This window comes from Mus musculus, chromosome 19, assembly GCF_000001635.26.
Source record: "Mus musculus strain C57BL/6J chromosome 19, GRCm38.p6 C57BL/6J".
Taxonomy (NCBI): domain Eukaryota; kingdom Metazoa; phylum Chordata; class Mammalia; order Rodentia; family Muridae; genus Mus; species Mus musculus.
In genome coordinates this window covers 17,377,406-17,393,557 of record NC_000085.6, presented here as the reverse complement: position 1 = coordinate 17,393,557, position 16,152 = coordinate 17,377,406, and positions in this window count along the sequence as shown.

Here is a 16,152-nt window from a genome sequence, read left to right as displayed (position 1 = left end):
ACTACCAAGGTGCTAGGGAATTAACGGGAAGGAAACTGTAACCCCGGGCCCCATAGGACACTCGCCCAGTAAACACTCTAACAGAAGTCTTTAGAAAAGTTTAAATGACTGTGGCTGCAAGCTCACGCTAGCCCTAGATAAACTAGAATTTGAATGCAGACCCTGCTTCCTTGAGCAGCCAATATATGAGAACTACTTAAATGGGAGGATCTGTGCGAGGGGATACTGGGAGAAGGGAGCGCTGCTATTGGGACGTAAGGTGAATAAATACTTTTTTTTAAACAGAAAAAGAAAACTACTTAACAGGTTGCCTGGCAATATTAAAAGTGTGAGCCAGGCATGGTGGTGCATACTTATAATGCCAGGAGTCAGATGCAGAGACCACGGGCTACAGAGACCTAAGAAACTAAGAATGTAATCACTTACCTGCTTAGGGGGGGGCGGTTTCTTTTTTCTTTGTTTGTTGAAGGTGGTGGTAATTGGATACCGGCTCTATTCCAGACTGGCCTGGAGCTCACAACTCTGTCTCAGCCCTTCTGTGTACTGAGATTATAGGCATGCACTAACACAACTGGGTAAGAATGTTTTTAGTGCTGTCTTCCAGGTGTCTTTCATTCCAAATAGTTGATATGTTAGAATGGTAGTTTTCAGTTTCTTCATCACCAGTGACAAAGCACACAGGGAGGTGAGAACCAGATACATCATGCTGGGTTTTATACCACCAAGTCCACGCTCTAAGGGAGTGAGAGAACTGAGATAAAATGAGGAATAAAGATAGATGGTTTTGTATTTCTTTTGGTTTGGTTTTTCAAGACAGGGGTTCCCCGTACAGCGCTGGCTGTCCTGGAACTCACCCTATTGACCAGACCGGTCTTGAACTCAGAGATCTGCTTGCTTCTGCCTTCTAAATTAAATCTGGATTAGAGGTGAAGGTGTGCCCCACACCTGACCTAAAATAGATGATTTTTGAGAAATAAAATAGGAAGGGTGTGGATTCAAGACTAGCATGACCTACAAAGTAGGTTCCAGATCAGCCAACTCTGTCTCAAAAGAAAAAAAGAAAAAGAAAAAAAAAAAAGAAAAGAAAAAGGGAAAGAAGGAAGGAAAATAGATGCTAAGTACGTGTCATACTCTCTCATTTAATTTTGAAGCTTGGTTTTAGCTGTGTAGCCCTGGCTGATCTGAACTTGCTGTTTAGGAGAAAATGGCCTTGAACTCACAGAGATTCGCTTGCCTCAATCTCCCAAGTGCTAAGATTAATGTCAGGCCCCACCATGCCCAGCAAATTCCTTTTTCATGAAGCTATTCGTATGCATTCCTATAGATGCATACTTTGTACATTCAGGTAGCTATGGACAAGAAAATTCTGTTTCTTTTCCACTGCATCTTGGTAGCCTCCGAGGGCTCTCTTTTACTTAAAAATGAAGTTGCCTTTCCGGGCTCTATCTCTGCTTCATCTAGTCATCAAGTCAGAATCTGTCAAAGCCACTTCAAAAATGGGGGCCAGGAGTGCTTGCAGATACTCAGATGTGTGTTTCATCCATGTGATTTATTGTTTTTCACACTCATTAATAGTGCTCCGATGTATTTGGTTCAGAAGATACGTTACTGGACCTTCTTAATTAATATTACTTTTGCAAATCTAGAGTTGAGAGAGAGAGAAAGAGCATGGAGTTGTCAAGTTTAGTGCTTTTAAACGTAAAAATCTCCAAAGTATTTCTATTGCTCTTTCTGAATTGCACTTGCAGTGCTTGGCCTCTGCCTGCAGGGAAGGAGACCCTGCCCAGCCATTGACTGGCTAGCAATTTTATTTACCAATCAGAACCAACTTGGGGCAAGGACCCTCAGCATCTTACATATGAATTCTCATGCAATTCTCGGGAACCCAAATAACATAACACAAGTGTTAGACTAAATCCACATCAGTGTGCAGCACCAAGCCTCTGAGGAAAAGGGTTTTATGTCTCTAGGATGGAAAATCATGGGGGTACAGTCAAATGACATGCAGAGCCTGCTGGTAAAGCCAGTTCATGCAGATTCCTTTGGGCCCTTGTTTGGCTGGCATCTTCAGGGATTAACTTCTTGCTGGAGTAAGGAGGAGGCTACCTTTGTCATTGTAAACCTATGCCCTGCTTCTATAAAGGCAGAGAGAGCTTGCTCATAGTTCGAGTGATGTTTGTTTGTTTGTTTGTTTATTCATTTGTTTGTTTTTTCAAGACAGGGTTTCTCTGTATAGCCCTGGCTGTCCTGGAACTCACTCTGTAGACCAGGCTGGCCTCAAACTCAGAAATTCGCCTGCCTCTGCCTCCCAAGTGCTGGGATCAAAGGCGTGCGCCACCACACCCGGCAGTGATTTTTAAAAAGGATTTATTTTATTTTTGATTGTGTATATGTGTATGCCTGTGTATGTGTACGTGTGTGCACGTGAATGTCAATTCCTGTGGATGCCAGAACCATCGAGTGTTCTGAAGCTGGAGTTACAGGCAGTCATGAGCTGATTAAGGTTCCAGCAACAGAACTTGGGTCCTTTTCAAAAGCAATACATGCTCTTGCTCAAGTACTGGGTGGTCTCTAGCCCAGCTCAAATAAATTTTATGTTAAAGAAATATGGTTATCTATTCTGATTTTCTTCAACAGATAGTATTAGTACAGCTGAATTAGGTTCATATCACAGTAAATATTATATATATATATATATATATATATATATATATATATATATATATAGAGAGAGAGAGAGAGAGAGAGAGAGAGAGTCAGCATTGTACTGGGTTTGAATAAGAATTGTCCCCATAGACCCATATATTTGAATACTTATTCACCAGGGAGTGATAGGACTCTCTGATAGGACTAAGTATTAGGAGGAGTGGCCTTGTTGGGGGAAGAGTATCACTAGGAAGTTTCAAAAGCTCATGCCAGGCCCAGTCTCTCTGCCTCTCTACATTGTAGGATGTAGCTCTTAGCTACTGCTCCAGTGCCATGCATGTCACCATCTCCTGCCACACCATAATGATAACGGACGAAGCCTCTGCAACTGAAAGAAAGTCCCTTTCTTTCATAAGAGTTGCCTTGGTCATGGTGTTCCTTCACAGCAGCAGACCAGTGACTAAAACAACCATGAAAACCAAATTCATAGAATATTTCAGTGAAATTTGAATCAATTGAATTTGTAATTATTGAAGCACACAGATTTTTTTCTTTTAAAAAATATTATTATTTTTTTTTAAAGATGGGGTCTTACTGTGTAGCTCTGGCTGACCTGGAGTCAGCTACATAAACCAGGCTGGCCTTGACCTTACAGATATCTACCAGTCTCTACCTCCCAAGTCTCTGGGATTAACGGTATACACCACCACTTCTGGCTAAATGGATTTTTTAAAATATCTGATCTGAGTCTATTATTGTAGAAAAAAGAAGCTGAGACTGAGATCCTGGGACCTGCTAGACCCAGAAAGCCACAGAGAATCTATGACATCTATGGAGCCTTTGGCAATGGCCTTCACTCACCCTTGCTGGGAGGCTAACAGGTCCCTATCTCTATCCAACTATACCAGGAAAACCTGTAGTGAGATGCTTGAGTACTTAATACACCTCTCACGTGCATGAGGCTGGAGATCATGGCATTAATGAATAATTATATAATCTGCCTTGTATGGGCTATACACCAAAGTTGATGCTCCTTCATAGAACATTAGTCGCTTCTCTGGGAAACCCTAATGTCAAGCTGGACCTGAAGATGACATATACCCTGACTTAAAGTCAGATTTTAAAATATCCCTCCATGTCTCCAACCCCAGCTTCAGCGGGGTGACTACCACTGTTCTCACCTTGGCACTAAAGGTGAGCGTGCACTCTTACAGGATATTTGATTTTTGTACATAAAAAAAACCTAATTGTTAGCAAAATATAAAAGCTTACGTAGGTATTTGGTTTGACAGATAGTTGTGTCCTAAAGAGATGCACTTTGGGTGTGTCTCTAAAAACCTCCATAGATAAGAATGCTAAAGAATGGAAAATTCCTGCCTATTTTAAGACTGGTTGCTATGGACAGGTTTGCATTCTTGGCCCTATGACCCGAGGCAAAGTCAGCTGGATGGCCTCAAGCTACCCTACCATAAAGGTGAAATGATTTGTAGTCTACTGACTTGGCCTGGAAGGCACCACTCCCCCACACACACTTCCCCACCCCACCCCACCCCCGAAACCCCCATGATGGTTCAGTCTTCAAAGGGTGTGTGTGGGTATGGGGAGCTCGAGGCCTGTGTATAAGCAATTGGACCACTGAGAGAGCTCTCTTTTTTTCTTTTGGCTTTTGAAGGACCTTAATGGAAGGAGCTCCTAATCAGAGATAGGTATTTTCTCTTTGGGCTTGCAGGAACAACAGAGAAACAGCTGGCAGAACACAGGTAAAACAGTATTCTAAGAAAGAAAGCTAAGAAGCCCTCTTGGGTTTGGAGGAGCTCAAGAGAAAGGTAGACTAGCTAGATAGAATGACACAGAAAGAGATTTCTTTACCCTGTATAGCCATGGCTGCCCTGGAACTCACTTTGTAGACCAGGCTGGCCTCAAACTCAGAAATCCGCTTGCCTCTGCCTCCCGAGTTCTGGGATGAAAGGCATGTGCCATCACGCCCGGCCTCAGAAAGAGATTTCCAACGAGCTAGAAGTTGGTTGTCAGATCAGGCTTGCACATAAAAATTTTGTAGATAGTTACAAAATTTCCATTATTTTTATTGGTATAAATATCAGATAATTTAAACAATTAGAGTGCACTGTTCTCTGCATTTGCTTCTTCTTGTGTTTGTTTTCCCCAGAGAAATGGTGGCCGGTGCTCCAGTGAGAAGGATTGGGTGTGGATAAACTTTGAAATTCTCACCAACAAAATCTCCCATTCTTCATGTATCCACAAGGTGGCACACTACTACTTTTTAAAGACAATTTCGCAGCTGTTAGACTTTAGAAATGCAAACAGAAAATCAGAGCTAGGGAATTAACTAGATTGGCCAGGCCAGGCTCCAGGCCAGGCTTGAGAGATTTGGTCCTGATGCAGGTTGGCTTGTTATTCTTTCAAGAGCTCAGAACTGGGTCTTTGATGAGGGATAACCATTGCTTTCTACCTCCCTTCATAGGCTATGCTAACTTTGTTGGGGAGGGGGGCAGGTTGTTTGAAAATGTTTTTTGTTTATTTTTTGCCAGTCTCAAATAGACCAGGTTGTCTTCACACTAAGTGTGTAGCCAAGGATGACCTACTCCTGATTCCGTGGCTTTTCCCTCCTGATCACCGGAGATCAAATCCAGGGCCTTATACATATTAGACAAGTACGCTCTGAGTGGAGCTAAGCCAGCAACCCTATATATAGTCTGGATATTACATTTGAATATGTGTTTCATTAGAGAAAAATAAGATGAAGGAGGTAAGGAGAACCTATAATTACACAGAGCAGAATTCATATTTCCTCTCCATTCAGAGAGAGAGAGAGAGAGAGAGAGAGAGAGAGAGATATCAACAAATAGATGGTGGATAGACAGACAGAAGGACAGGCACATGGGCAGACGGACACAAATGAAAGGAGACATGACAGCATATAGAGGTGTCAACGCATTTCTCCTCCTGAGGATGCCATGAATTCCCACAGCACGCAGTCAGGGCCAATTTTCTGCAGAGAATAATTCAAGAGCAAGGCTGGAGATGCAATCTGAAGCAATTTAGAGGAAGACCTTGATCCTAATGCTGGCATCCCCAACATGAAAGCCCCTATTGTCACCCCTTAGCACAGAGCACCCTTTGTAAAATTAAAAAAAAAAAAAAAAAAAAAAAGAAGGAAGAAAGCAAGCAAGCAAGGAAGGAAGGAAGAAGAAAGAAGGAAGGAAGGAAAAAGCCTGCCTCCTTAGGCTACTATCTCAGCTCCGACAGCCCATGCAGTGGAATTCCTTCTCAAGCCTTCTCAGAAATGTCAACATTGGAGATCTGTGGTCCCCACAAATAGAGAACTGAGCTGTCATTCTGAATCTCTGTGTCTTAATATCTATCCTGGTCACCTCCTAGGACCAAGGACCAAGTTCAGGTCTATTCTACATTCCTATGGAGGTTCCCTCAGGCTCCACCCAACCCAAAGGTGACTCAGAAGGAACACCATTTGCTGGCATGGTGGCCCTTTCTTTTTACACCCCAGTACAGACGGTGTGGGTGGGCTGGTAGTGAATGACACATGCCCAGTCGAGCCTGGCAGCTCTAGCTGGCCCCTCAGTCCCTTAACAATCCAAGTTATCACAGTGGCTGCTGAAGGAGACAGTGAGTATGTCCCAGCCTTGGCTAGCCACAGTCGCCATTTCTTCCCCTACCCACCACACTTTCCTCCCTGGAGATTCTCACAGCTACCAGTTGGGAAGATTTTTTTTTTTTTTTTTTGGCTTTTCAAGACAGGGTTTCTCTATAGCCCTGGCTGTCCTGGAACTCACTTTGTAGACCAGGCTGGCCTCAAACTCAGAAATCCACCTGCCTCTGCCTCCCTAGTGCTGGGATTAAAGGCGTGCGCCACCACGCCCAGCTGGGAAGATTTTTATTTTATGGGTTTGTGGGGTTTTTTTTCCTGCATGTATATTTATGTATCATATGCATGGCTGGTACCCACAGAGGCCGTAAAAACATGTCCCGAGCCCTAGAACTGGAGTTGCCAGAGGGATGCTGGGAATTTAATCCCAGTCCTCTTTAAAAACAAGCGCTCTTAGCCACTGAGACATCTCTCCAGCCCCTTTTGTGTCAGATTTTAATGAAGACACAAATCTTTTAAACTGCACAGCAAATAACATGCTTCATACAGATTTCCCAGGAGAAAGGAACAATGACAAATGCAGCTCTTCTCTTATCTGTATGAGATGAGTATTCAGTAGCTCAGCTAAGCATCCCGTAAGCTCTGAGATGGTCCACTGAGCGTGTCGGAGGGAGCCGACACAAAGCTCTCATTGTGCTGCCAACGTAGACTGGCAAATTTATTGAGCAGAATGCTTTTTATTGTTCGTTTCTAAGTATAGTCTGAACAAGTTGGTTAGCAGATCAAAGGCTTGCTTTCCCAAGGGGGATGAAGTTGGCTCCTTGGGAAACTCACCATAGCACAACTATTTTTTAATGTGGAGGAAATGGTTTGCCTTTGCACATAATGTTGGTAACATATTCAGAACTTCCGTGGTCTCTAAGGAGGCACTAAGGATGGCAGAGGAATGCAGAAGAAGCTGTTTTTTCCTAAGGGAGTAAATCTTCATTCTCCTTGATAGGCGAATGTCCGATGATTATCTTTTGTTCAGTGTTAGGATGTAATCCAGTACTTTTGACTTACACCTTTCAAAAGTGAGATAAAAACTGATTTCAACTCCCAAGACAATAAATGAGCAACTGTCACGGGTGTCAGTAGAAACTGATGGCTTTCATGTAAAGACGGTCTCAGGGGCAATCCCGAAGACATAATCAATACATTTTCTCTCTCTTGAAAAACTATTTGCTTTTATGGGTATGAGTGTTTGCCTGTGTGTGTGTGTGTGTGTGTGTGTGTGTGTGTGTGTGTGTGTGTCTGTGTACAAACCACACGATTGCCTAGTGTCCTCAGAGATCAAAGAAGGCATCGGATCGTCTGGAACGGGAATTACAGGTGGCTATGAGCCACTATGTGGGTACTGGGAACAGAACTCGGATCATCTGCAAGAACAGCTAGTGCTCATAGCTGCTCATCCGTCTCTCTACCCTCAAATAACAAATTTCCTTTAATGTCAAAACAAAACAAAATAATAAAAATATAAAACTAGACTATTCTGTTCTGAGGACCACTTTGAGTAGCATGGAGCTGAATGATAGACAACCATGTCTTTTTGCTTCCTGCTCAGAATACAAAGGTCAGCCGTTTCATATTGGTTAAGGAAAAGATGAATCATTTACTCCACCCCAGAAACCAGTAACAATGAAGTCAGCCAACCTTTACTAAAACCAACAGTGAAATGCACTTTTTCCAGAACATTAAATAGAAGTACAGTCAACCATCACCAAAGTCCATATTAAAAAAAAAAAAGTCTAATAAACAGTACTTTAAAAAAATCATTTGGTAGGTCTGGATACTGAGCCTAGGGCTTCATGCATGCTAGCCATGCATTCTATTTTTGAGCTGTGTCTCTGGCCTTTGAAATGTTTAATACTTATCTACTCAAAACATGAACACAAAACTTAAGTAACTGGTTAAATTACAAAAGTGAAAGAAGTTTCATCCTCTGTTGTATGTATCACATGAACTCCATCTGGGCTAAATGCTTAACTATGAAAACACACACCGAGTCTACACTAGAACAATAAATGATAACATAACTGTACATGGCTCAGCACTGGCAGCACGCGCATTCGATTGCAGCACTTGGGAGGCAGAGGCAGGCAGGTAGATCTCTGTGAGTGCAAGGTTAAGCTAGTCTACAAGGCAAGTTCTAGAACAGCCAGGGCTACACAGAGAAGCCCTATATTGAAAAAGAGGAGGAGGAGGAGGAGGAGGAGGAGGAGGAGGAGGAGGAGGAGGAGGAGGAGGAGGAGGAGGAGGGGAGGACCTACCTACTTCACATTAGGCACATAGTGGTTTCCACCGCAATCCCAGCCATGGAGAAGCTGAGGCAGTGGATCACAAGTTCAAGGAGAGTCTGAGTGAGACCACATTTCAAAAAACAGAACAGTAAGTGAATGGATAAATAAATGACACAGGTAAATTTTATCTATAAATTATAGTTAAAACAATAAAGGAAAAGATGGTTTTGTTGAGTAAATAAAACTTCATGGAAACAAAACCCTAAACTTTGTCATATGGAAGTTAAGCAAAATAATCACCTGGGAAATTTTCAGGATGAGCAACCTGAAGGGTGATCAGTTCTTATCAATCATTTCAAACAAACCCATTAGAATGGTATAATATAAAGGAATAGAAGGATTCTGTAGCAAAAATCAATGGATAATAGAGTTTATATGTAAACGAACATCTTGTATCTCTTCTGTGTTGAATTCTACCATCCCCAAATCTATGCTTCCAAATCTAATCTCTAGCTCCTGGGGATTTGAGGACATTTAGAAGAGGCTTTTGAAGTGCTCGGGACTGAACTCAGAACCTTGGGCTTGCTAGGCGGGCACTTTACCAGTGAGCTATTACTCCAGCCTTCCCCTGGTTTTCATTTTGAGACAAAATCTCACTGAGTCGCTCAGGCTCGTTTTCTTTTCTTTGTTGTTGCTATTATTGTTTGCAGAAATAGTTGTGTTGGTGTGTGTGATAAGCAAGTATACACACACACACACACACACACACACACACGAACAATTAAAAAGAGAGGCCATGAATTTGAGAGATATATGTGTGTGTGTGTGTGTGTGTGTGTGTGTATATATGAGCAGGCTCTATCCATCTATCCAGCCAGAGCAGGAGGCCTTAGCAGACTCTACCTGTACCATCACCTCAAACTCTCATCCCATTTCCAAAAGGAAGTATCTGTTCCAGAGGTCCTATCAAACAACACACTGTGGCCATAACCAAAAATACACACATCCAAACAGCAGCTACAGCCCTTGATATGGCAAAAATATAAAAGAAACAACTATGTTGGCAAAGGGATCATATTTTGTGGAAATATTTGTGTTTTGATTTCAAAACAGCACCTCGATATGTAGCCCAAGTTGGCCTCAGCTGCCCAAGTGTTGACATTGTAAGCATGTGTCATCTGAAACATCTAGTTTCAGAGATTGTTAGAGCAGTAGAAACTGATATTGAGACAGATAAGGGAAAGTCACCTCCCCCTGAGGCACTGAGCAAGTCCTGGACATTGTTATTAAAGCACTGTGCCTCTACTGTTTGAATATTCAGATTGTAAGTATGCATTGCAAGAACAAGTTCTTTTAAATAGCTCTTCTAGTGTTTATAGCCATAGATGTTGGAGGACAGTGTGATGGGACTGCCTAATTGGGAGCTGTTGTACTCTTGGTATGTCTGCCTTTGTGTCTGAACTAGCCATTTTAAATGTTTCACAGACACCATGAGGATATCTGGAGACTCTGGATGGCGACAGCTGCTTGCTCTGGCTCCAGAAGACTCCCCATCCCTCCAGGACTGTATGAAGTAATTTACATTAAACTTTTGGGTATCATCAAAAGTGTTGGTAAATTCTCAGGCATCCTACTCTACTCAGGCCAAAAGAGGACTACTTCTCTTGGTGGTCCAGCAGAGAAAGCACTGTGTTTGATGCTAAAGAGCCGATGCCTCAATTGGTGAAGTCAGAAGGCTTCATTTGTATGAAAGGCTTGCTGGGGTTGGTGCACACACTCTGGCTATATAAATAGACTACCGTTCAGCTTGCTTGTGAGCAGGTTGAGTGGGAGACAGTGCCTGGCTGCCTGCCTTGGTGTGGCAGCATTAAGGCTCAATAGAAAGAAGGCTTCCTTCTTGGCCATTTCTTGTCTACCTCTGGGGTTGGCAGAGCTGGTAATTCGAAGAAAGAAACAGGAAGAACAGGGTGGTGATGACATCTGTGTGGCAGCCGTGGCTTCACCCGGGGACTGGCCAGCACTTTGATGGCCACAGAGGAGGCAAAGCTATGGGATGGAGTCCCAGCTCAGAGACAGGGGAGCAATGGGGGCTGTCTGCCTAGCAGGTGGCAGGCCAAGCTGTAGAGCAGTAGGCTCCTGTGTGCTGAAGGCTGCAGAAGAGGCAGAGCAGCGGGAATTGGCCACAGAGACTCACCTGCCTCTGTCTCCTGAGCACGGGAATTACAAGTGTGGTGTGTGTACTTACGTGTTTTCCCGGCAGTCCTGGAGTTGAACCCAGAGCCTTGTGCGTGAATGCGAGGACACAGCCTATCACTAAGCTCTGTTCTCAGTCCGTTTTCCTTTGTCCTGGGTGCTTTTTTCATCTTCAAATCAATGTCAGAAAGATCTTCCCTTAGGCTTATTTTTTTTTCCTTCAAAAATGATGTATATATGTGTAAGAGGGAGTGGGTGTGCCGCGGCAGGCATGTCGAGGTCAGAGGACAGCTGTGGGAACAGATTCCCGCCGCCCCACCCCATGTGTTCTAGGTATGGAAGTCATAGTTCAGGCTCTTGAGGCAAGTGCCTTTCTTTACCTGCTGAACCATCCCACCAGTTCCTTGTTAAGTAATTAATTAATTTTATAGTAAATAGATTGTTCTCATACATATTCTGATAACAGTTTCCCCTCCACCAACTTCTCTTCCCATCCAAACCCACACCCTTTTCTTCTCTCTCATTAGGATACAAATCAGAATCTAATAATAATAAGAAAATAAAATAAAAACAAACCAAAATAGGACCAGATTTAAAAGGGAGGGGGGGATGCAAAAGAGAAAGCACAAGAAACACATAGAGATGCTGAGACACTCACATTCACGCACAGATCATTCATAAAAACAAAATTGGGGACCATGATATGTAAGCAAAACATCTGTTAAGCAAAAGTAAATAAATAGGTAAACAAACAAACACAAAAAAATTAAAAAAAAAAGAAAAACAACAAAAACATCAAAATCTTCAAAAACACATTGAGTTCAATTTCTTGGCTATCTATTGCTGGGCCTGTCCTTAAGTATGGTTTGTATACCTAGTGAGACTCCTTTGGTGAAAACTATAAATTTCTAATCAGAGAAATCACCAGAAACCTGGTCCAGAAACAAATAATTCCATAGTATACAGAATAAACTATACTAAAAGCAGCCCCCAGGTGGGAGAGCATCTATGTTAAAATTATGTAGTGAAGACTTGAGGGATGGAATGTAGAATTGGTCGATGTTTAGTTAAGTGTTGCCTTGTATTGCCAGACAGGAAGCTGAGTGGTGGATTTAAAAGTGAGGCTTAATGCCTTGCATTTTTGAGTGGCTGTGACTCTTAGCAAGTCCTCCGTTTTGAGTTCTTTGGTGGCACCCCTAGTCTTTCTCAACTGCAGTGAAGCTTTGCTGAGCTTCTCCCTCTGAAAGTCCTTTGTAACTGCAAAACTTGGGAGTAAAAAGAATGGTTGGCGTTTTACAGTAGCAATTGTTCCAGAAGAAAGGCAGCATAAGAGAATCTCTGAGCCCCAAGTTACTGTCATCATGCTCTGGGCTTCCTAGTTCTACCTGCAGATGAACCCACCCAGAAGTGCCCAGAAGTCCACCAACATCAAGCTCACCAATACAGAGCCCAGTTTCCTTGCTCATCCCAAGAGAAGAGCCTTCAGTTGTGTGACTGTAAATAAGTTAGAATTGTGAGAGTATGTGACCTAAAGAGATTGTCAGTGGGCAGAGCAGGGTGAGGTCACAAGCAGTATTGGGGAGTAAGCAATCTTTTGTTGTGATTTATTATCTGGGCAAGTAGTATTTATTCAACAAAGTAAACTGAGTAGCCTTGTGTTTAGTGGACTTTCAGGATATTCTTGCAACAAGAAGTAAGATTTTTTTTTCTATATCATCTTTCTGGGTAAGCATTTCCTGGGATTAAAAGTCAGGCAGATGCTGACAATAAGTTTTGTGTCTATAGACAGCAAACTATAAAAGGTTTCTCAAAAGGAGTTTCCTTTAACAACCTCTTTCAATCTAGTATTCTCCTGACACATTTAACCACAGCACACCTTTCTTGTAATACTTCTAGTGTTTCAGAAAGCATCTGCTGATAAATACCATGCCAGGAAATCGTCTCCATGAGAGCGCTGTGAGTTAGTGTTCTCAAAGCGGGGAGGGGCGGTTCCCACTCGAGTAGTTGACATCACTGGGGAGAGCCAGGTTTCATCTACTCAATCAGAAACCCCGATGGGCTCAGCAGCCTAGGGTTTAAACCACTCACCTGAAGATTGATGAAGATCGTAGTTTGATGCTGTTTCCACCACAGCCCTCCATACTGGAGATGGAGCCCAGGGTTTCCTGCATGCTAGACCATCCCTGTGGTTCTGAGCTCTATGCTCAGTCTCACATGCCAGGGTCTGACCACATTGCTGTCATTGTTCTAAGAACTCCCTAACTTCCCTCTTCTTTTCTTCTTCTGCCCAGTAAAGAAATAAAAGCATGTACCTAAGTAACCAGACACCTTGTATTTTTTTTTCCAAGCAAATAGACTTTAAATACTTATCTGAGTTCCCTAAGTCAATGTGGAGGTAAACAAAACACATTTTCTTAAACCATTGTGTTTTTTTAAATATTTACCCATGTTTCCTTAATAGAGATGGGGGTAAGTAACAGAAAAGAATTTCAACCATTGCCCCTTTCTTCTGCTTGTACTTCTTTGAATTTTTTTAAAGACTTATTTATTTGTTTTACATATATGAGTACACTGTAGCTGTCTTCAGACACACCAGAAGAGAGCATGACATCTCATCCCATTACAGATGGTTGTGACCCACCATGTGGTTACTGGGAATTGAACTCAGGACCTCTAGAAGAGCAATCAGTGCTCTTAACAGCTGAACCATCTCTCTAACCCCACTTCTTTGGATTTTTAGAGAACAATGCTCTTCTTGCACTAGCATTAGGCAATAACAAAGGATGTAAACTTATTCAAGAATTTGGAAAGGGCAGTGGTGGCACAAGCTTTTAATTCCAGCACTTGGGAGGCAGAAAGCAGGTGGATCTGCGAGTTCAAGACCAACCAGCCTGATCTACATAGTGAATTCCATGTCAGCCAGGGCTACACAGAGACATCCTCTCTTTAAAGGGGGTAGGACGAGTGAGAAAAAGAAATAGAAAGGAACTGAAAGGGGGTTTCATGGCCTGGGACCAAGGTTCACTTAAAGCAAAGGATAAACCTAAGAAACACACCGCAGGCAGCTCATCACCCACCTTTTCTATGTGGGCTGTTCTCTCCCTTCCTGCCTTCTGACCTTTTCTTCTAGAGAAAGTTCAGTTTAATCTCCACTCACCAGTTAATACAATCCTCAAGGAAACAGAGGAAACTGTGCTGAAGCTAAAGACTTTGTTTGCCTTAGGAACAAAAGACTGCGTGGTTCCCATGCCTCACTTGAGCTGTGCTAAATGAAGGTGACATCAATCTACACTCCCTCAATGTGTAAGAGTGGGCAGGGACCCTGGATTACAACAACATCATGTACCATTTTGTTTGGGTCAGAGTCCAGAATTCCGCTTAGCGTGGAGCTCCACTCTAACTAGGATCCATCGTGTGGCTTGGTCCTAAAGCCTTTGCTTCCTGGGAACAAAAGCACACGTGCAGGATTCTGTGTAAGAGGGTCCAGGGTGCCATGAACAGGGGAGACCTGAACAGAGCCTTTGGAAAGTAATTGAGTATCTGGGAACCATTAAAAGTGCCTCATCTAGGGCCACACCCCACACCAGTGGATCAGTATTTTGGTATAGAAACTAGGAATTGGGAGACCCTGTTTTGGTTTGGTTTGGTTTGATATGGTTTGGTTTGGTTTGGTTTGGTTTGGTTTGGTTTGGTTTGGTTTGGGACAGGGTTTCTCCATGTATCCCTGGCTGTCCTTGATCTTACTTTGGCCTTGACCTCAGAGAGAGCTGCCTGGCTGCCTTCCAAGTGCTAGGATTAAAGGCCTGTGCCACCATCACCCTGCTGAATTGGGAGAACATTAAAGTTTTCAAGTAATGCAGAATGTTTAAAAGCATCAGAGGAACTGTGAATAAAATCTCACTCACCATGAGCTAAATTGGTTTTGGGGTTTTGTTTGTTTGTTTCTTTGGTTGGTTGGTTAGTTGGTTAGTTGGTTGGTATTTTGTTGTTTTGTTTTTGGATTTGGGTTTTTCAAGACAGGGTTTCTCTGTGTAGCGTTTTGGCTGTCATGGAACTCACTCTGTAGATCAAGAGTCTTTGATTTTGTCTTCCTTCTAAGTGCTGGGATTAAAGGTTTGTGTCCTGCCTGAGCTAAAATATTTACAACAATTTTGTTAAAAACACTTAATCATTAAGGAGTTACACGTCTATAACACCATCCACTTCACAGGTGGGGCACGTGAAGGCACAAAGACAATGTAACGCACCTTGTATAGGGAAGGTCACAGAGAGGAGTATTGAGAGAGAGAATAAGACCTGACATCATTTGTGCGGGTCAAGTTCTGCCAGCTTAATATAAACCTAGACTTAATCCAGGAAGAGCACCCTCAATCGAGAAAATGCCTCCATCACATTGCCTGCAGGCAAACCTGCAGGGCAGGTTCTTAATTGAGAATGGATATGGAAGGGCTCAGCTCACAGTGGACAGTGCCATTCCTGGGCAGCTCACAGTACTGGGATGTATAAGAAAGCAAACTGAGTAAGTGGGGGTGTGGGGCAAGCAACCCATAAGCAGCACTTCTCCATGGTCTCCGCTTCAGTTCCTGCCTCCAGGTTCTTGCTTTGAGTTCCTGCCTTGAATTTCCTCAGTGGTTCACTGTGGTCTATAAACCAAATGAATCCTTTCCTTCCCAAGTTGCTTTTGGATACGGTATTTACCCCAGCAATAGAAACCCTGAACACCACCTTTGCTCCAATAAGGCCTATGAAGTGGTCAAAGCATTACTGTTCCCCGAGGTTCTCTGAGACCAAAGTTTCCAAGAAGTTTTAAATTTTTAATTTGAAAAGACATCATATATTAATTTCTTTTCTTGTCCATGTATGTCTGTGTATCTTTGTATGTGTGTACCTGTGTGTCTGTGTGTTTATGTGTGCGTGATTTAGTGCATGTGTGTCTGTGTGTCTATGTGGGTATATCTGTGTGTTTATATGTGCGTGTTAGTGTATGTGTGTGTGTGTGTCTGTGTGTCTGTGTATTTATGTTTATGTGTCTGTCTGTATGTGTGTGTATGTGTGCGTCTGTGTGTGTGTCTGTCTACCTATTTGGGTGTGTTTGTGTGTATGTGTATCTGTGTGTTTATGGGTAGGTATGTATGGGTCTATGTTTATGTGTGTGTGTATGTATGGGTTTGTGTGTATGTGTTTGTGTGGTTATATGTATGTGTGTGTATGTATGGGTTTGTGTGTATGTGTTTGTGTGGTTATATGTATGTGTGTGTGTATGTATGGGTTTGTGTGTATGTGTTTGTGTGGTTATATGTATGGGTTTGTGTGTATGTGTTTGTGTGGTTATATGTATGTGTGTGTGTATGTATGGGCTTGTGTGTATGTGTTTGTGTGGTTATATGTATGTGTGTGTATGTATGTGTG